The sequence below is a fragment of the Pipistrellus kuhlii genome, unplaced genomic scaffold, assembly GCF_014108245.1.
Source record: "Pipistrellus kuhlii isolate mPipKuh1 unplaced genomic scaffold, mPipKuh1.p scaffold_m20_p_2, whole genome shotgun sequence".
Classification (NCBI taxonomy): Eukaryota; Metazoa; Chordata; class Mammalia; order Chiroptera; family Vespertilionidae; genus Pipistrellus; species Pipistrellus kuhlii.
The window spans coordinates 10,998,849-11,021,074 of NW_023425515.1; the positions used below are offsets into that span (position 1 = coordinate 10,998,849).

The 22,226-nt window shown below is 32.5% G+C and overlaps 1 non-coding gene and 1 pseudogene across 1 annotated transcript; both read left to right on the top strand.

The window, feature by feature from the left end:
- The first annotated feature begins 11,594 nt into the window (after positions 1-11,594).
- On the top strand, positions 11,595-11,679 carry LOC118725175. The gene has a single exon (XR_004989906.1). It is a non-coding gene; the product is annotated as a small nucleolar RNA SNORD86 (small nucleolar RNA).
- A 2,545-nt stretch (positions 11,680-14,224) lies between these two features.
- On the top strand, positions 14,225-14,372 carry LOC118724961 (annotated as a pseudogene).
- The last annotated feature ends 7,854 nt before the right edge of the window (positions 14,373-22,226 follow it).

A 22,226-nucleotide genomic window follows, 5' to 3' on the forward strand; every position in this document is an offset into this window, starting at 1 on the left:
CTAAATAGAATTAGGTTACAGAGATGGAGGCTTAGGAGTTCACATACATTTTAGAGAAATATATATTTTCATATTACTATTTCATATAATGAAATGGTGTAACTAAACTAAGTAGTACAATAAAAAAAAATCCTCCAAACTACTTAACTCTGGAAATGAAACTTTAAATTACATTCTCCCTTTTTCCCCACTTGCTTCAAAATCAATTATAAAATTTAGATATGTTAGAAGCAGGTATTATTATTATTCCTATATCAAAAATTGAAAAATTGAGGTGAAAATGCTCTTTCATTCCCACAGATATAGCACAAGTTAATGAAATAAAAATCAAATAAAAATACAGAAAAATTTGTATTGCTCTTTTTATTCTATATCTTTTTAATCATATCAAACCATCTAATAGTTTTAAACTCTTGTTAATATACTGAGTGAATGAAAGATACTCAGGAATATTCCTCAGGAATCAGCAGAAAAAAGACACAGAAAATAAATTATAGGTAGGTACCATTATTATTAATTATGATGTAATTATATAGACAAAATAATAAAATTTACTTGTGACATTTACATATTAAGCATTTTATATGCAAAGTTGTTAAAATATAGATAACTTATAAAATTTTAAAATTAAATTAGTAATTATACATAACATTAAAAGTAGATTGTTTTATACCTATGTTGTTTACATCTCTGTGAATTCTATGGTCTCTACCTTTACAAAATTGAAAGTCACCTATAATTTTTTCTCCACAATTAATATTATTTTGTCACTGTCTACAATCTCTCCTCCTTGCTGCTTCCAGCTGCCTTGGTATTTAAGGCCTATACTATCTTGAATCCCCTTGTCTTCCCCCTAATCCTCATTCTCTTCAATTTTTTATTTATTTATTTTTTTTTTTAGTAGATTAGTTCTTACAATTCTTTGAAAGTGGGGGTAATGAAACATTAAGTTTTTGACATCTACTCTTCCATTTCTGTACCATCCTTCAGAGATTCTCTATTTACACAACTTTAGAAATCAACTCTCCAAGGATAGTTGTAAATTTGTCTGTCTTGTCTCACACTCAAATTTTTTTCTTAATTCTGGAGCCAAGTTCTTGTCTGCCTGATGAACCCAGCCATTTGGAAGTCTTGGTATCATTCTAAATTCAAGGTGCCAAGACATAAGTGAGGATTCTTCTGATATTTTCTCTCTCATTCATGTTATCAATTTCCGGATATGATTTTTAAGATCATAGTTTTAACTTCATTCTTACATTATTTTTTTTCATTCTGTCAACTTCAGCACAACAATGATTTTTCTAATTTTATATTAACACTTTTACAATAAATGCTACTATTGTAGTTAAACTACTTTCCCCGAAACACAAGTGATTAAATAGCTTTGGCTCTGTTCTCACTATGACTAATAACTTCAAAATATAAGCCATTAAGAAGTTCTTAGTTGGCTACAAAATATGTGCTAATCCATTAATTTTAGGCATCATTCCTAGCACATTTACCATTTTCTTCTATTTAACATCTTTTAAGTATATATTCAATGAGGCATTTTCATATAGATACCACTATATGTAAATTTTACCCTTCTCACTTTACATTTTAAAATAAAATTTCATTCTATAAAAATATATATTTACATACTCTATAGTTTATTTATTGTAATTATGTTTTAATTGTGAATGACTAGAATTTAAAATGTTGTGTCCCTAGAATGCAAACTCTAATAGAACAGAAATTAAGGTCTATTCTGTTCGCTTAGGTTCTGTAAGGCCTAAAAAATTGCCTAGCACTTAGTAGGTGTCAAGAACAGAAAGAGCTGAGGTTGTCTTTTCCTTTCAAGCAATTCCAAGACTCCTGAATCAGAGATCACGGTTTTATTAACTCACTGAAAAAATAATGGTCACCATAAACTTTGTTTGCTTCCCCCTGTGTCTCCCAGGTCTCTTGGTGGCGATTCTGATGGGCCCAAATGGATGTAACACATGGATTATTTGTTTGTGCTTGCAGCTGAAGAACTCCAATTTCAGAAAATGCAGAACTTTATCAGTTAGTACCATCAAACCTGCCCAAACTTTTTCCCAGAGTTTATTGTGGCCAGTAAACAAATCTCTCTGCACTATCTCCTCTTTCATTATCTCTATCTTTCAGGGCAGTTCACTCTACAAACAATCTTGAAATACAGTCTGGAACAAAAACATCAGTGCTTTTGTTTACAGACATAAGGGATCTATAAAAAAATTGTCTCCCAAAAGATGGGGTTCTAAAAACATTTTTAGAATGAATAAATAACAGAAACTTTTGATTTTATTTCAGTTGTTATTTAACTTTATTTTCTGTCTTGAATTAATCCTACTTTCCATGTCTTTGATTTCATTTTCAGCAACCTCTTGCCCTTCTTTTCTAATATCTTGTTGTTTCTTAAGGCTGAGTTCAAGTATAAGTCTATCCAGACATAGCTGATTGTCTTTCTCATCTGAATCCTTTTTTCCCCCTACTGATTTCAGGGAAGAAGGGAGAGAGAGAGAGAGAGAGAGAGAGAGAGAGAGAGAGAGAGAGAGAGAGATCAATGATGAGAGAGAATCATTGATCCACTGCCTCCTGCAAGACCCCAACTGAATATTGAGCCTGTAACCCCTGACCTCTTGGTTCTAGGTAGATAGCTTGTTAATACCTGATTTTTCTTTAAAATTTATTTTAGTAGAAAAAAAATTCTTCTGTAATCACATGCTTATAATTATATCCTTAAGTAAATATCTACTATAATACAGTTATATAAAAAACTCAGATAAACAAATATTATTCCCAAGTGATATATCAGCATTTATTTATTTGTTTGTTTGTTTATTTATTTATTTATTTATTTATTCGTTTATTCATTTATTTAGTAGTTTAAGATATGGAATCTGCCATAAATAAGCCACTGCACTTTCCTCCATCTGGAAGGAAATCAATGGATGGGGCTCCCCAGGAGGGCACATGAATGGAGAAATCATCCTTCTAATTCAAGGATGTTGTTCTAGGGCCTTGCAATTTAGTTGGTGGGTGGCATCTAAGAAAAGTTAAATTATAATCCAATAAAATGAAGCAGCAGAAGATTTCTAAATGAGGCTACAGAGATTATAAGTAAAATATTTCAGAGAAGGGAAATCTGGATGCTGGGAGAACAGACTAGAAGTTGATGTTACTATACTGTGAACTGAAATGAAAGGGAAATGCCAGTCTTATTTGGATCTTCCTCTTACCAGAATGCTTTCCTCATTGGATGTTATAAATAAGAGGTTTTCTGGGAAATTGTCATTCTATATGCTTCTATTCTAAGAAAAATAATACGAAATTCAGTTCATTTTGATGATATTCAAATTTTAAAAATCCTAAAACTCCAATAGGCATTATGTATCCATTTTAATTTCCTTTTAGATAAAGACAAAAGTGTATCTTTTCTTTTCTCTTTGTTTCTGTAGAATTGGTGTAGGTTTATATTATAAGCTACTTGCTAGATCTCTATTACCACTCTCCCTTATTTAATTAAAATTTAAAATGTTTTTGTAATTATCATTATCTTGTTAGGACTTAATAATACTCATTTTTTCACATTGTTTCCTGAACTGTTGTGTACTCTTAGACGTAGAAAATGAATAATTAAATTCAATAATGCCATTATGATCCCATGAAATATTAAATAGTGGTACCTGAAGAAAATTAGGCTATAAATTTCTCAGTGCCAATAAATATAAGAAAATATAATTAACCATAATTCACTTAAACGCTTTCATCTCTATAAATATATATATGTAATTAGAAAATGATAAATGGGCATCAATGCATTATACCTCAACAGAAATCCTTTTATTAGATTTAAATTTTCTGTTGTATAATCATCTGTTAATATGTCCTTGTCACACCATATTTATTTTGCATTTTACTTCAGTGGGAAAATTGCCTCTATATCTAGTGCTATAATCACATATTTGGTAAGTCTATGTTAATATTTTTTAACTGATATGTGGTAGGTAAACTCTAGATAATCATGTGTTATTTCTAAAAAATAAGTTAGTCAATAACTTTTGTAGTTTAAGAAAGGGCAGTCTGTCACAAATGAGTATCCACCTAGAAATTCAAGTCATGCTTCTCACCATGATAGTGGGTGAACTTAGAGACGTCCTTCAAATGGATATTAACCCAAAGATTACTGTGAGTTAACATTTGGCAAAACAGAAGGAAATCTGAAATCTAAGAGGAGAAAATTTAAAAAAACATATTTCTGTATACGATAATTTGTAGATTTTTTATATATATTTGCTATCTTTGCAGTTTGAAACTGTATAATCTATCTTACTAATAGCCTAATTTTCTAATCTAATAAAATACATCTGAAAAAACTAAATTCTGTTTTTCAATATTTTAAATGTAAATTCTTATTCAACTTCTATACCTTTACTTTCCAACTATTGTTAAAAAAAAGTATTCATTGACTGTTGGGCTTTGGATACTTAAGTAGGCATCAATGGTGAGAGCAAAGGGTAGACAGTAAAATATATGATCACTGCTAGGTGCCAGCAGGATTAGGCCCAAACCAGCTCTCTGACATCACCCGAGGAGTCACGAATTGCGAGAGGGTGCAGGCCAGGCCAAGGGACCCCACCAGTGTATGATTGGGGTGGGAAGGAGTGAAGGGGACGCAGGAGGTTGGCCAGCTGAGGTGGGACCACAGGAGGGCTCCAGGGCATGTCCAGCCAATCTCACTCAGTCCAGATTGGCCAGACCCCAGCAGTCACCAGCCAGTGGTCTGTAGATCACTGTGGTCCCTGAGGTCCAAAAGGTTGGCTATCGCTGAACTAACCTATCAGTGGGAGTGTCTGCCCCTGGTGATCAGTACACATCATTGCAAGCAGTTGAGCAACTTTAGCATTTCATTAGCATATTATGCTTTGATTGGTTGAATGGACAACTGGGTGGCCAGAAATTTAGCATATTAGGCTTTTAGTGTATAAGATAATAAACTCCTGCAATTCACATTATGATCAAGATGTTAGAGATTTTTATGATTTGTGATCTGGTCTGAAATCCTATGCAGTTAACTTATTTTGATTTCATTCACAGTCAATCACTGACTGTAATGCAGTAATACTTCACATTGCTTCATTGTTTGTCTCTCCTTTATTTTTTTAATAAAAATAAACTTGCCATAACTTATATATTTTGAACAGGCAAAGGTAGAAAGGCATCAATTTACAATACAGTTAATCTTATAGAAATAATAATGGCTTAATAAGACTTTTGAGATTGGAAAAATAAGCAAGATGGAAAAAGGAAACAAAGTAATCTGTTTTCTTTCAAAATTAATATAAAATATAAATTCAAATTGTTCTGCTAGTTCATCAATTACTCTGCAGTATTTAAAAATCTTGGTTATGCAAATTAATATAGTATTGCATAGCTCCAAATTAAATACAGATATTTATGATAAAAGATGACTGTTCTTAATATTATAACTCAGGATAATTTTTGAACTGCCAATTATTGTACTTTTTAGGCTAATTTAAATTTATATATAATCCTTAATGAATGTGCAAGGACTGAAAGAACTCAGTAATTACTTTCTCTAATTATCTATTTTAATTTTATTCCAGCTATATTCAAAATGAAGCAATCTAGCAGATATACATTAAACACACACACACTCACACATGCACACACACATGCACACACACATGCACGCATGCACACATACACATTAAAATCAAAGGTTTCCTCTATATACTAGTAGATTTTTTTCTTAAGGTGGCTGCATAGCTAATGCCATAAGCTCATTCATCACTCCTCACACTCAAAAAAAAAAAAAAGAAAGAATAAAAAGAGAGAGAAAATTAGCATATTAATATAGGTGTGTTGATATTTGGGGATTCTTAGGATATATGCCTAGAATTTGGATCACTGGTTCAAATGGCAATCCCATTTTTTATTTTTGAGGAGGGGGAAACTCCACACTGTTTTTCATAATGGTTGCACCAGCCTGCATTCCCACAAACAGTGTATTATGGTTCCTGATTTTTTTACATTCTCACCAGCACTTGTTTGTTGATTTTTTTATTATTATTTTTAAATATAAATCAATTTTTATTGATTTCAGAGAGAAAGAAAGAGGGAAAGAGAGATAGAAACATCAATGATGAGAAAGAATCATTTATTGGTTGCCTCTTGCATGTCCTGTACTGGGGATTGAGTCCTCAATCTGGGCCAACACTGTCCACTGAGCCAAACTGTCTAGGGAATTTGCTGATTTATTGATGATAGCCATTCTGGCAGGTATAAGGTGGTACCTCATTGCTGTTTTAATTTGCATCTCCCTAATGATTAATAACATTGAGCATTTTTCCTAAGGAATATAATGTAATCTTGATGATCTGGGAAACTTTCATTGGAAAATGAGTTTTTAATAGGTTATCAAAGTTATAATTATAATATATAATGCATTTGATATAAATTGATTATGGTAGATATGAGTATTCAGTAGTTTCATACACACACAAACACACACACATTCACCATTTACTTATACTAAAAGCCTTCTCAGTGTGATAAACATTGTTATCCCTATCGTTTTTCATTACTCTCTCTATATGGCTATCTATTAGCCATTTATTAACATTCAAAAGAAGGAAGTCTTAACTTTTGTGACAATATGAATGAACTCTGAGGACATAATATTCTCAAGGTCCATTCATGTTGTTACAAATGGCACTATCCAGGGTATGTATGGTTCAGTTGGTTGAGTTTTGTCCTGTGCACCAAAAGGTCAGAGGTTAGATTGCTGGTCAGGGCTCATGTCAGGTTATGGGCTCCATCCTCAGTAGGGGGTGTGCAGAAGGCACTTTTCAAATACAATAGAATCATGATGATACAAATATTTCCTGGTCCCTGTTCTGCTATGTTTCTTTCCTGGAACATAGTACCAGGCTGTGTGCATGTGTGTATTAATTTCATTTAGAGTAATTTCCCTTTTGTAATTTGGCAAAGAGTGCATTGGTAATATTTTCTCAAAGATAATATAGGACTCATACCATTTTCTTGTCAATTGCCTGTTCACTTCTCTACAGTGCATAACAATGCATTTTAAGGAATATGACTGTCTTATTTCTCATATTATTTTTCTAGTTCAAGATTAATAAAACATTCAATAAGTGTTGAATTTCCATGAATTGAGCCTATGCATATTTACATCATCCTACGATATGGTGCCAAATAATACTAGATTTATCAAGGGGATCACTTCACAAATTATAAAAATTGTCTAACCATTTGGCTATAAGACTGAATCAGATATAAAGTAAGCTTGGATGAACTGTAATTGAAAAATAAATAAATAAATAAATAAACATTTATAGACCTCCTGTATTTAGTTTTATATGTACCTGAGAAATTAATATCCACAGTCTTCTGAGTATAAAGGGAAGGTAAGCTAATTTGGGCTCTTTCTCATGCAAACCATTTCTTTTCTTTTGCCTTATCACCAAAGCCAGGTTTGTAAGAATGTCTCAAAAATTCCTTGTATAAAAAATATCACTTGGTCCCAGGAAATCCACATACTACACAGAAAACTTAATTTATAAGTAAATGTATAGGCATAGAAATAGATGCCATTTTTTCCTAAACTAATTATTTTAAATTAAATTTGTCAATAAACAAAAAACAACAACAACTTTTAGTTACAAGCATATATTGCACTTTTTCATAGCAACTAATTACACCTTAATTAAAAGCACATAATTTTAGATAAATGACTTTACAGAGGGGAAACCCAGTGTTAAGTCATCTTGTCAGTTAAAACACAATATTCATTCAACTCTGCTTCGAAATCAAAAGCGCAAATTGTTTCAGAAGTTTATTTTTTCATATATATATATATATATATATATATATATATATATTTAATTGTCCATATGATCTCTGTGTAATATCAAATGCGATATCAAGAATTAATGGGTATTCCATAGTTATTTCCACAAAACATAAAATGAACCATTTTGTTTTACATACACAAAAAATGTCTCTGCAACCCACTCTTCAAGAGGCAGGCTTAGAAAGACTCTCAGTGAATAAATAATCCTGATTATCTATTGTATCATATGGTTTCTTTCACTAATATAATAGGGAGCACATGCACACAGCCATGCTCTGGTATAGAATGCTTGTATCAAAGTGTAATTCATTCACAGTGGTCAAATCTGGAGCTAATCCGGATTTAGTTCAATTACAGTGTTATCTATACAACCAAGGAGTCTCGGTTTTGGTGGGATTTTTATTTTTAACAAAATGATATCTTCTTCCTTGTCTCTCTACTTGCTTAACATGATTTTCTGGAAAATTGCTCTCCTCTTTTCTGGCAATAACTGTTTTCAAAGGAATAGATTTACATATCAGGTATTTTCCTTGTCAATTGAATTATTTTGCTGAATTCTTGTTAGGATTAGAACAAATCAGCTTGCAAAGTCCAAATGATGGAATTGTTTGTTTATCATTTTTACTGCAACATATATTTATCTTAAACATCTATTAATATCACACTTTACTAGGAAATTCCATGCCCTTTCATTCAAACTGATTCTCATTTAAAATTAACACTGTATTGTAATATTGATTATTTTATTAACAGGACTATAACTTTCAGCAATTAATGGTAATATTTGATTTGGAATGCTTCACACTATTCTGATGAGGTTAAGTATATTCTACCTCAAAATGTGAATATTTTCATCCCAGAAACAAGTCCACTTAGTATTTACCATGTAATAAAAAGAAATGGGCAACACACTTACCCTAAACACACAGACACTGGGATGTGTGTGACTTTTCTCACTGACACTAGTTGCTGCAGCTAATGTAACTAATAATGATCATTTTCTTTGGGGGAAATTTGTCTTATTATAAAGTTAGACTTTGAAATTGTTTAAGGATTTTTTTGTGGGCCATAGTATTCAACTTAAAATCAATCTTCACTAAAAAGGAAAAAAAAAGGCAATATGATAATATTAGCTTATTTTTTATTGTGACATTAGTACATGGGATAAATTTTTTTGAAACAATTGATCTATACTGCTATCAACAGCATTGCCATGATTTATTCTTGAATTCAAACCTCCATAGAACATTGTGCTTCACTCCGAGGAGAGGATAATCATTCCTGTGTCCTTAGGCTCCAACTGTTTCTCACTTAACACTAGTCAATGAAATGACAATTGTGTTAAGAGGGGACTTAGCCTCCTTGCTCCTTAGTCAATGTAGTAATTGCCAGTAAGCCTCTTCCACTAAGAAGCAATTTCTACATGTGTGATAGGTTCAGTGGCCACTTCAGAGACAGGATCAATATGAATTTCAAATATTTCATAAGTACAAAATCATATGGTTAAAATGGCCTATAAGTTAGTGAATTCTTTCTTGTTTGTTTATACAAACACACACACAACAAAGAAAATAACTTTAACTTTACATTTTATTTGAAACATAAAAACAGTGAATTAGCCTAAGGGCATATACTGAAATACTTCAATATTTTCAAAGTTCTAATATTTGTTTATATCTTTTACTTTTCCTATTTTATTCTTTTTCTTTCCGTTATCATTTACTCTTCAGTTTTCCAGATAGATAGATTAGATTGATAGATGATAGATAGATGACAGATAGATGATAGATAGATAGATAGATGATAGATAGAAAAATGCATATATAGCCACTGACATGTTGTTAATTCTTTCCTGGACCACTATTTTAATACTTTTGATATTAAATCTATTAAATATTAATATATATATATATATATATATATATATATATATATATATATATTTTCTGCTAAATAAAATTAGATTCAAATTTTATTTTTTTCTGAAAATATAGGCTTATTAAAGGATACTGAATTTGGAGTAGATCTTGTATTCTATGGTGTGTGGTCAGAGTTGTCTAATTCTCTGGTTTGTAAGTTTGTTTTGTTTGTATGTTTTTTAAGTTTTTCATCCAGATTTCTTGGGGTTAACACCTGCCAGTATAATTAAGTGGTCAACAAATGATTTGGCCATAGTTCCTTAAATGCTCTGACTATATGTGTTCCATCCCTAACAGTATTTCCTGTGCAAGATGGCACATCTTCAAACTGCAGTTTGTAGGGCAAACTTCATTTCACTTCCTGTTTGCAGCCAGAGATTCTTTCTTTAAATATTCCCTGGATATGTGGTGTGCATATGCCTTCAGCCTTTTAGATCAACAGGAATATAGTGGTGCTTTCCAAAATTAATTACTATCCTGTATTTGACTGTTTTATCAGAATAAATAGGTGATGAATTTGAGAAATTCTATTTAAATTATCAATCACCCTTGGGTGGGTAGCAAGGGGAGCTGAAACTGAGTATTAAAAATAGACATTAATCATCATTTCCCATAATTCTCAGAGTAGCTAATGATGTAATAAAAAGTTTTTTACTAATTATTACCATACAGATGTTTATTTGCTTGCTTTACTAATATTCAGTGGAAATATGAGTTGCCATATTTTTTCTGACAATGAAAATTCCTTGTATTAAATTGAGATGAAAAAGTGAGAGTTTATGGCAGAAACTTTGATATACCAGAGTCAAGTAAATAATTACCAACAGGCATAATGTTTCACTAAATTGCCAGTTAAAGGAAGGTAAAATATAAGATTATTGATTATACTGTATTAATATTAAGGGCATTATTTTTCTGAACAACTTAAAAATTACCTTTGAGATCTAAATATTAATTATAAGCAAAATAAGTAAAAATGTAACTAAACCCTAGCTTTACAACTAAAGACTGTTTCTAAGAAAATATTAAGCTTAAGCTACTTTGAGCAAATTCCAAATATTATTTAGAATTTTATTCTAGTTAGATTACTTTAAAACATAATTGCTTTTTAAAATAGCTTTTAGAGTCAACTATTAAAGGGAATAAAAAAGAATAAACTATATTTTTCTTCCCAAAAGCAAATGAATGAGATGCTCAATCTATTTGCATAATCCTTTGCTATTGCTGTGTGAGAGGTAAAAAATAAAACTTAGACCCACGAGAAAGTTTTATTCTTTAGACCAAGAACAAGTTATAAAATAGTAACAAAAATGTATTTTTAAAATATAATATAAACCGTTTGAAATAATATACTTTGTTATTATATTTAATTCAGCAATATATGAGAATATTAAGTGTGATATATAGGCCATACACATGCACAGAGTATGTATACATATGTACATGCAGATACAAAGTTTAAAATGTCAATCATTTCATTGAAAAGCATTATGTTTTTCACTTTTCACTAGATCATTTGATTCTTACATACATGGAAAAAATTTTGCATAAAACATGAATAAATTGAGAATGCTTTAAATGATTAATAATATGTGTTTTGTATGAGTATAAATTTTATCGATATTAAAAGTATGAAATATTTCAGGTATTAGGAGCAAAAACAAAAATATTAATGTAATTAAATATAAAATGATTATGTTCTAATATTTGTATATATTCTGAACTTTTCATGCATTTTGAAATAATTTGACTGCTTATGATATCCTATAAAATTCAATTTTAAAATAATATTATTTTGCATCCTGACCTATACAGGCCTCTGCTATGGGGGTGATGGCCTGTCCTGGTGTCTGAGTGATTCCCAGGGCCCAGCAAAGGGACTAAGTTTCCAGAGCTCTGAAGACAAGCAGTAACACCCCAAAATATGGACTCATTTTCCACTCCACCTTCATTGGCGGAGCAGCTGCCAAGAACAAAGGTCGCATCTCCTGATACCTGGCAAACAAATGCAATATTGCCTCGCGAATTGATTGCTTCTCTGAGGTACCCACAAGTGTATTTTGTGGAGAAGCTTCGAGAACAAGTGGAAGAGCTGCTATCCTTCTATGATACTGGAGTTGATTCCACGAAAGAATCTGGAGGTCATGAAGGAGGCAATGGTATAGGCAGAGGAAGCGGCTACTGAGATTACTAAAAAGCTGGAAAAACAGAAGAAACGCTTGAAGAAGGAAAAGCAATGGCTGGCTGCAATCGCCCTTGCATCTCCAGAAAACAGCAGCAGTTCGCCAGAGGAGTGTGAGGAAACAAATGAAAAACCTAAAAAGAAGAAAAAGCAAAAGCTCCAGGAGATTCCTCAGGAGAATGGAACAGAAGACCCACCTGTTTCTTTACCCAAACCCAAGAAAAGGAAATCTTTGCCCTCGGAGGAGTTAGTTAATAATGATCTTGAGACAACTACCAATGGAAATCTTCCCAAGAGGAAGAAACCTTTAACCAAACAGAACACGTTAGTGAACCCAAAGAGGCAGCAAACAGGAGTGCTCTCAAGAAAAAGAGGAAAGTCTCTTTGAAGGAGGAACCTCTCAGGAGTAGACCTGAAGAGACTGCTAGCAACAAGAGTTCCAAGAAAAAGTAAAAGCTAGCCAAAACCGGTATGGCTCAGTGGATAGAGCATAGGTCTGAGAACCGAAAGGTCCCAGGTTCGATTCTGGTCAAGCGCATGTACATTGGCTGCTGGCACATCTCTGGTAGGAGGTGTGCAGGAGGCAGCAGGTAGATGTTTCTCTCTCATCGATGTTTCTAGCTCTCTATCCCTTTCCCTTCCTCTCTGTAAAAAAAATCAATAAAATATATTAAAAGAAAGAAAGAAAGAAAGAAAGAAAGAAAGAAAGAAAGAAAGAAAGAAAGAAAGGAAGAAAGAAAGAAACGGCTAAAGCTAGCCCAGGAAGATTAGAACGGATAGTACCCTGGTGGGGTATAACCACCAAGTTACCCACCCCCTATGTCCCAATAAAAGAAAATTCACAGAGTTCAAAAAATAAATAAATAAAAATACAATAATATTATTTTATTTCTAACTTTAGAGAAATTAATAGATTATCCTTTATTTAGAAATAATGGTTTTAAGAATTAAAAAATATTATGTGTATTTCTGACAGCTGGCAGAATTATAAACAATATGTATAACAATGAAATTTAATGCATGTGAGACATGGAATCCAATTCTAATTAAGTGAACTCTATAAAGTGAAATTAATTGTGTTTACCACCAAAACACCATCTGCTTCTTAATGGAAACTTGTTAAGAAAATGGAAAAGTTGTATTACACTGAAAAATATATCTGACTTTTTCATAGTGGAAAAAGCCAAATAAAATATCCTATTTATTGTACACATCATTATACATTTTTTTCTAATTGACTATGTATTGTCAGATACAAAGTACTCTGTCAAATTATTTAACAACATCTGAATATACACATGTTTGCATATATATTCTCTGTCTATAATCCTTCCCATGTCTATGAATGTAATGCAGTCTGCTCTACTAGTGAGAATAATTGACACATTATAATTGCCTTTTATATGTTCTGTTTTTACTCTCCAGTGGTGAGCATGTAATTTTTGGGTTAGATAAATGGACCAAGAATACATCAATACTTATGAAAAAAATCACTAAAGAAAGAAATGCAAGAAAGCTTATATAAAACCTAAATATTAAATTCTGTAATTTAGACAATTATTCATTGGTAAAGGGAGAACTCACTGAAAATGTTCTTAAATGTAATCTAATTGGGAACAAATTGTACTGCCTTTGTTTCACTTCTTTCCCTTCCTATCAATTGGCTCCTGATACATTACTTTAAACTTCACCTAAAGGAATTTATACTAAGAAAATGTATAACTAAAAAAAGCAGAATATCTCATGACAATTTTTGGAAGTTTACCTTTTCAAATCTGTTAATATAAAACTCTTACAAAAGTGTTGCTTCCATATATATCTAAATTGAGTATGACTAAGTGCTATGCAAAGAATGTGTTTGTTATTTATCTAAGTAAAATATAATATGGGGGCAGATCAGGGCCAGGCCAGCAGGGAAGAGGGGATGCAGGAGGTTAGCCAGCATTGCTTCTGATGGGGGGCGTGCAATCCAGGGTGAAGCCAGCTGAGGGGTGGAGAGGGCAGTTGGAGCTCCGATTAGGCCATTTGGCCAGCTCAATGTGCATCGTAGCAACCTATCGTCTGGTCATTCTAGTTGCTTGGCTTTCATATATAAAGATATGTAAAGCTCTTGCTGTCACCAATTGCATACGTGTGTTTCCATCTGTCATTGTGGATTATGAATTTGGTTGATACTTCTATTATAGAGAAAGGGCGAATAGCAATATTAAAATATTTCTTCTAAACTCTTCTTGGCCTTTTGGGTAAAATCAAGTGTAGTATCTGTTCTTATCAGTTTAAAATATTTCTTCTAATCATTCCCCTTTCAATGTGCACTGATTTTTGCACCAGGCCACTAGTATTAAATTGAATTGCAAGGAAATGAAGCTTCATTTATTTTTTAATCCTCACCCAAAGATATTTTTCTATTGATTTTTAGGTAGAGTAGAAGAGAGAAGGAAAGGCAGAGAAACACATCAACTGGTTGCCTTCTGCACAAACCCCAACCAGAGTCTGGCTGGGAAGGAACTTACAATCAAGGTAAGTGCCCTTGATCAGAATCCAACCTGGGACCCTTTGTTCTGCAGACCAATGCTCAATCCACTGAGCCAAAACTTTAATTTTTATGCTTCATGTAGGAAACATTATAGTTTTGTCCTAAATTATTCTGCTACTAGTTCTTCAATTTAAAACCAACATTTTCATAATACAGAAAAGAACTACCAGAACAGATTTTTAAAAGGCAGCTAGCAAGAACAGATAGGGCTCAAAATAGAGTAATCGTAGAATACTATGAATAGCAGGCAGCATGTCACGGAGTGTGCAGTACATCCTGCCTTATGCATATTTAGCATTTGTAATTTTGACTACACTTGGTATAACCTGTCAGGCATATATCAAAATGAAGCATATATAATATCTTCTCAAAATCTTGTGGGGAGATTACCTTTTTAACTTAATGACCAAGAATTTGACTAGCTTTTACCTATATGGTTAATATTTGTTAATATTTCTTCGTCGGTCCTTGTTGTCTCTGCCATGATCTGTAATCATATTCGTGGGGAAAGTGTAAACGTTGCCTCAAAGGAAGAAAAAAAGATAGGGATCTGAAAAATAATACATAGAAATATGAAAATAATGAGGTAAGGTGCGGAGGTTAAATTAAGTTTCAATGGGCTTATCTTTTTTTCTGTCATCACGGCCGTACTTGGGGCTATAGACCCATCTAGAATAGTGTTCCATTGTGGAAATAAAGCCAAGTGGGGTAGAATTTGGAAAGTTTTCAGTCATTATCAGAGTGAATAAGAGGATGATCCTGGAATGTAGTTGAATACTAAATATTCTGCAAGGCATGAATAAATCTAGAGCAAGGAAGCTTTGATCTACCCAGAATACTCCCACTCAGCAGTCTGGCTTCATAGAAAGTCAAGGCAAAAACTAAAAACAGACCCTTTATTTGGCTCTGCCAAGAGTGTGTTTAGGTTAACAACTCTGATTTGATCCCTTATTTTCTGTTAGATTTGGGTATGTCACTTAGCATATTTATTTTACAATTTAAAAAAAAAAATAGAGATAAATTTTAATGGCTACAAAAAGATTTTTGGATATTCAGTGATTTACTATCTCTCATCACGTACACTTTCTAAATGTTAGATTATTATGATTATCATTATTGCGGAACTTAAATGATATACTTATGGACTTTTTTTTTTACATTTGGAAGTATGTAAATATCTGTGTTTTCTTCTTCACAAATCCCTTACCATTATCTAATATTGAGAAACCAACACAATTAAGGACACTAAGTCTTGGGTGCAAACTGTAAGGGTCTTTGGATTTAGTCATTGTAATCTGTTTATTTCCCTTTCAATATTCTAAACTCAGATTCTTCTTCATCTGTGTTAATGAGGTACATGAGAAGAATTCAGCTTGACTATTGCAGACAATATCCCAATGTCCAAAAAGATAGAACAGATCAATGCCTCTTATTGATTATTTCCTTCACTGAACTTATGCCTTTATATATTTTTTATACATATTTTATCTATTTAGGCATAGATTTAAAGTAAAAATGGCAACAATGAGGTCATGGAAGTAATATAAATGAAGAGACTCATTTCCAAAAGCTGTGTGTATATGTATGATGCATTCATGCATCCATCTATATATACACATTTAGATATGTGCATATATTCATATATAAAAGGTTAATATGCAAAGTGTCCCCTTAAGAGTTTGACAGGGAGACTGGAAGTTCTATTGCTCACTATGACATGCACTGACCACCAGGAAGTGGTGTAGAACAAAGAAAGGCCCTGGCCAGCAGCTGGCAGATGAGAAAGGGAGGCCCAGGCTAGCAGCCTGAAGGCCTGATTGGCCCTGATCGCCTGCCAGACCTAAGGACCTTATCAGTGCAAGAATTTTGTGCACTGGGTCTCTAGTATATGCATATTTATACAGACCAACTTTTTGCTTCTTAATGAAAATGAAATTTTACCTTAGACATGTCTTTCACAACTCAAACAATCAAGACATAATTTGCTTTTTCTTACATCTGTTATGGTGTAAACTAGAGGTCGCCAACCAGTGAACCACTGGTAGTCTGTGTGCTCCAAAAGGTTGGCTACTGCTCGTGTAAACGACAGTTTAAGAGGTATGAGTAAGAACTGATAGACTGAGTAGAGAGCAGTGAGAGTTGTAGTTAAGAGTAGAACACAAGCCATATCTGTTTGCTTTCTTAGCAACTTGGTAAATGCCTTCCTTTAAAATGGAGTGCTTAATGTATTTATAGGATCAAATTAATGATATATGTTGTACACTTAACATCTTTATATCGAATAGCTATTGGTTTTAGGCTATAGAAATGTACTGTCCCTTTTCCCCTTTATTTCTCTCCCATCTTTTGTAACAATTAAGTACCTTTTAGTATTCCTCCTTAACTGCTCTATTGACATCTGGACTGTCCCTTTTTGTTTTTTGTTTTAGTAGTTGTTCTATATCTGAATTGCCCAATAGAATAGCCACTAACTACATATGGCCATTTAAATCAAACTCTAGATTAATTCATCAAACCTTAAATACCATTAAAACTTCAATTATGCAGCTGCCCTAGCCACCTTTAAAGGCTTACTGACCACATAAAATTAATGTTATAATATAGGACTAGACTAATTAGCATAGACTAATAAAATATTTTACCATCATAGAAAGTTCTATTGGACAGTGTTTCTTGAGTTTATAATACAAATGCTTAGCTTGTTATTATGAATCTTTTATTTTTATTTTTAAAATATAAATTTATTGATTTTAGAAAGGAAGGGATAGGGAGAGATAGAAACATCAATAATAAGAGAGAATCATTGATAGGCTGCCTCCTGCATGCCCTCTACTGGGGATCGAGCCTGCAACTTAGGCATATGCCCTTGTCTGGAATTGAACCAGAGACCCTTCAGTCCATAGGCCAATGCTCTTGTGAGCCAAACCAGCCAGGGCTAAATCTTTAAATAATATTATATTAAATCAATAACAGTGTACAGACTTCATAGCTGTATAATTCTTTTTATGCCTGCCTCATCCTTTGTGCTTTTGTATTCATATTTTACTTAACCTTATGGCATAACCTTCAGAATGTATTTGTATCATTTTTGCTTCAGTCAATAATATTTTAAAGTAACTTTTATATAGGTGAATACACACGTGAACCCACTCATAAAATATAATAAAAAGGTTATTTATAGACATTCTCAATTTGCACTTTTTTATTTTTTTCCTGTATATCTGGACTTCCACCTGTTATCATTTTCCTTCATTGTAAAGAACTATGTTGATCATTCTTGTAGTTCATTTCTGCTAGATGTAAATTCTCTAAGGCATTTCTCTCTGAAAATGATTTTTTGTGTTATTGTCATTTTAAAGGCTTCTCCCACTTGATTAATAATTCTAGATTGTTTTTATTTTTAAAATTTAATTTATTGAGGTGACATTGGTTAATAAGATTATACAGGTTTTCTATGATATATGATCTTTGGGTTGTCTTGTGGGTCCACCACCTAAAATCAAATAATATTCCATCACCAAATATTTGAGCCCTGTAACCTCTGCTAATCTCACAGCCCTCTTCCCTTTGGTAACTGCCATGCTGGTGTCTGCATCTAGGAGTTTTTAGTTAGCTTGTTTTTTACTTGGAATGTGTGAATATATAAAGTCCCAGATACCACTCATGTTTATTCAATCTGAATATACGTTTTATCAGGATTCTCAAAGGGATTCTTAGGAATGGTAAAAGTTGGGAAGAGCCTCCCTCAGATAATGTTTTTCTAGATGAGCTGTAAATCAGTCACTGTATATCTAACTCATTCCTGAGTTTAACCCCTGGAATTCTGAATTGATTGAATTTATATGTAGCCTACAGTTTAGGAGTTTGAGAGATTGCACAAGGAATTCTGATGTGTAATTAAAACCGAAGATGTTTTATTTATCCTTTGATCTCCTCACTGTCTATCAGAATTGCTGGCACTTGTAGGTTCTCAATAAATGCTGGTTCAGTTAAGGCTTCTTTATACAAGCAAATTATTTTCCCTGATGAGATTGGAATAATTTCCACTCTTTTTAAAATAAACAATTATTCTTATCTTCAAAATATATCACCTGCTGTTCACTGTTCTACCAGCCATGGGTTGAAATTTAAATAAGATACTCAAAGTAAGCATCTTTCAAACTAATTTGTTTTGACAGTGGCTGTAAGTTTAGATAGAGAAAATTTTATTCTCTAAAAGAGAAACCTTATAATAACAGTGTCTTTGAATTAAAAAAAAAATTTCCAGTTGCTACTTACACAGTAAATAAATCTCTAAGGATTTATGCCAAGTTTAGAACTTTGATAAAGAGACCATTTTTAATAGGCATATTTGTATATGTGCAAAAGTGAACACACACACACACACACACACACACACACACACACACACCACATACCAATACCTCCAAGGGCAGGATTTTCAATCTTTCTAAATTAAGTCACTTTTTTTTTCAAAGACATCCAACACTTTCTAGTAGTCTGTATTTCCATTCCATAAGCATTGCAATGTTCTATTTTGTTGAATGTTTCTGAGATTATTACATTTTCCTAAACTCAGAGACCCTTGATTTTTTTAGGAAGGCTGCATTAAAAATGAGAGAGAAGAAATCATTGTGGAATATACAGTATAATGATATATCAAAGATTTATTTGGGAAACAAGATACAACTTGATTTTTTTTTTTCAAATCCAAAATACCATCTAGGACAGTTATTATTTTATCCCTCTCTTGTAAGGTACTATTATTCTTTTATTTTTTTTAAGAAACAAAGGTGCTATACCTTGTTGTGTAATTTATCTCATTTCAATGATAAAAGGTATATATTATAATATTAAGAATATGCAAATGATGGTTATTTTCACCTCCACATCATTTAAACTAAAAAGCAAATAAATATTTATTCCAGGAAAAATATGGAAAGTACTTATGGGGAAATAATTGAAAAAATAAAGATAAGCTTTTGTCTAGTTGTTTTACTCTTGGCACCAATTTTGAGCTTCTCCATTATTTTCTACATAACATTACCATGTATTATCACCTTCACTTCAACATTCATGTTGCTTATTTTTTTATGCCAGAGTTCAACCTTCTTCTCAAAGCTTATATCTTTGAAGGGCTTTCTAATGCATGCTCAATGAGCTGCCGTTTTTAAAGAACATAATCAATTATCATAAACACTCTAATACATTCTAATACAAAAGTCTATTCTTGTGGAACATCAGGACAGTTTGGGGATTCAACCACCTGACGTTTGTCTAGGCAGTTTGTGGGCATTCGGCCCTAGAAAGCATTTCTGTACTTGTTTTGTCTGTAAACAAGGGACTTCTGTCTTCGAGGCAGTCCATCTGGTTGTTGTCTGCAGACCTAACTTGTTTTGCACATTTTTGATGTGCGAAGAGCTGGGCTTTCCAGTGAGAGACAAGGTGTAAGCACTTTATGAAGCTGCACTAGTATTCAGCCACAGGGGTGTCCTGTTAGCCGCGTCTGAGAGTGCTCACTCCATAGGCATCAATTGAGAATCTGAAGAACTTGGAAGTGACAGGTTCAAGTTCCCTGGGAGGTTGCAACTCAATAACGTGTGGCCTGATGGCATATTATATTCTGCATAAAACCTTAAGAAAACATAGCTATCTTGTCAGGGATTTACAAAAGAAAGTTTAACTCCTAAAAGGACATGCTCATTTGGCCTGAATAGATCAGCTTTTGCATGACCTCTGGGTTTTTACTCAGTGTTTTATATTTGTGCATGTATATTTGCCTTTTAAATATTTTTTTAATTGTGTGGCATTCTATCAATCTAGTTATAACATATTTGGCTATTGGGAGAACAGTGTTATTATGAAATTAAAACATGTTTGTTATAAGGCTACAAACCAATTTCTGGAAATGTCCATGATTCTCTTCATTATCTCTAATACTTGTAAAAAAATAAGATGTTTTATATTCTAGAATTGAAAACTGTTGCAATATGTTTTACTTTTTTAAAATATATATTTTACTGATTTCAGAGAGGAAGAGAAAAATAGAAACATCAATGATGAGAGAGAATCATTTATTGACTGCCTCTTGCACATCCCACATTGGGGATGAAGCCTACAACCCAGGCATGTGCCCTTGACCAGAATTGAAGCCTGGACCCTTCAGTTTACAGGCTGATGTTCTATCCACTGAGCTAAACTGGCTAGCACTACAATACATTTTTCAGTTGGTTCTATCCAGTGTATTTTCTCTGTTGTGCAACCTAAGCATTTAAGTTGATTTACTTTCCAGGTCCAAAATTGAAGAAACTAGTCCATGAAGATGACTAAAACTTATTGAGTTTAGAATCCCATAATTATTCTCTATAACTTTATGATTATTTGCACAATCAGCTTTGCACCCAAGTTATTTCATGATGTAATTATTGCTAACTTCCTCAGCCTTATTTCCAATATGTCATCTATATGTAACATTTGCTGTAGGCATATGAAACTCATTATAATAACTCAAAGGGTGCATATTGTTTCAAGTGTACTGGCCATTCCCAACAAAAAGCCCTTCTCTTTCATTCATTTAATATCTGTATTCATTGTTTACAAATCACTTTGAGAGACACTTCCTCTGGAAAATATGAGTACCGAGTAGACACTTTCATTCATGCCCACACCTCAAAACTTAAAAAGTATCATAGAAACAATTACCCTATTCTAGTTTTTACTTTCCAGAAAAATTGCATGACCATTTTTTTTAATAGCAGGAAACACATATGAAACTGTTTCCCAATAGCTGGCATTGAAGCTGGCACATTGCAGAGGTTCAATAAACAATGTATGGTAGGTAGGTGGTCTTTCATAGTCTTCGATGTCAAACAAAATAAGGCTTCTGTTATTATAACCTTGTGAAGTAGGAGTATTTGAATTTTTTTTTTTGAAATGTGAGAAAAACGTTCTGCTTCAAAATTAATTGTTTCATGTGTGGATTGTTATAAAGGTTACTTGTATAGAGTATATTTATGATCAATTCTAGAACCAAAGCACAGCATGGTTGTTTTGAAACAGCTATATTTTGAAAAGATGTGACTATTTTGTAAAAAAAAAAAAAAAAAAATCTGGAATTTCAATATTAAGACTGTCATTGTTGATCAACCTTGAAAGACCTTGAAATTTAATAACATGATTATATGATAGAAGATGGATTAAAATTATGTTTGAGACATGACAGTTTCAATAGCTCCTTCTCACTACCTCTAAAAAAGTAACAATAAACTTTTCAAAAATTTTTCACCAAAGATATAAGTACAATTTTATCCCACTTATAGTTTCATAATAAGTTTTTTATTAAAATCACCAACTTCCTTTCCAGCCAGCCAGTTTTCTTACAGAGACTGGCTAGTTTTCTACCAAGAGAAAAATGTTTTACTCAAATTTACATTAAAATGAATTGTAAAACAATTCAGAATGTTGACTTTTTGGCAGGAGTTTACTTATTATGAAGAGGAAAAGAATGGAATCTGTCTATCAAAATGATGAAACTGGGCATACATCTGCCAAGTGCACTGTGTATGTTGCTGAAATATATTATGAATCTTGAACACAGTATGTTTTGTTAAATGAAAGAAATCCCATTAAGACTGCCAATTTTAATATTAGTGATGTACCTCTATTCAAAAAATACACAAGGTTTTTATA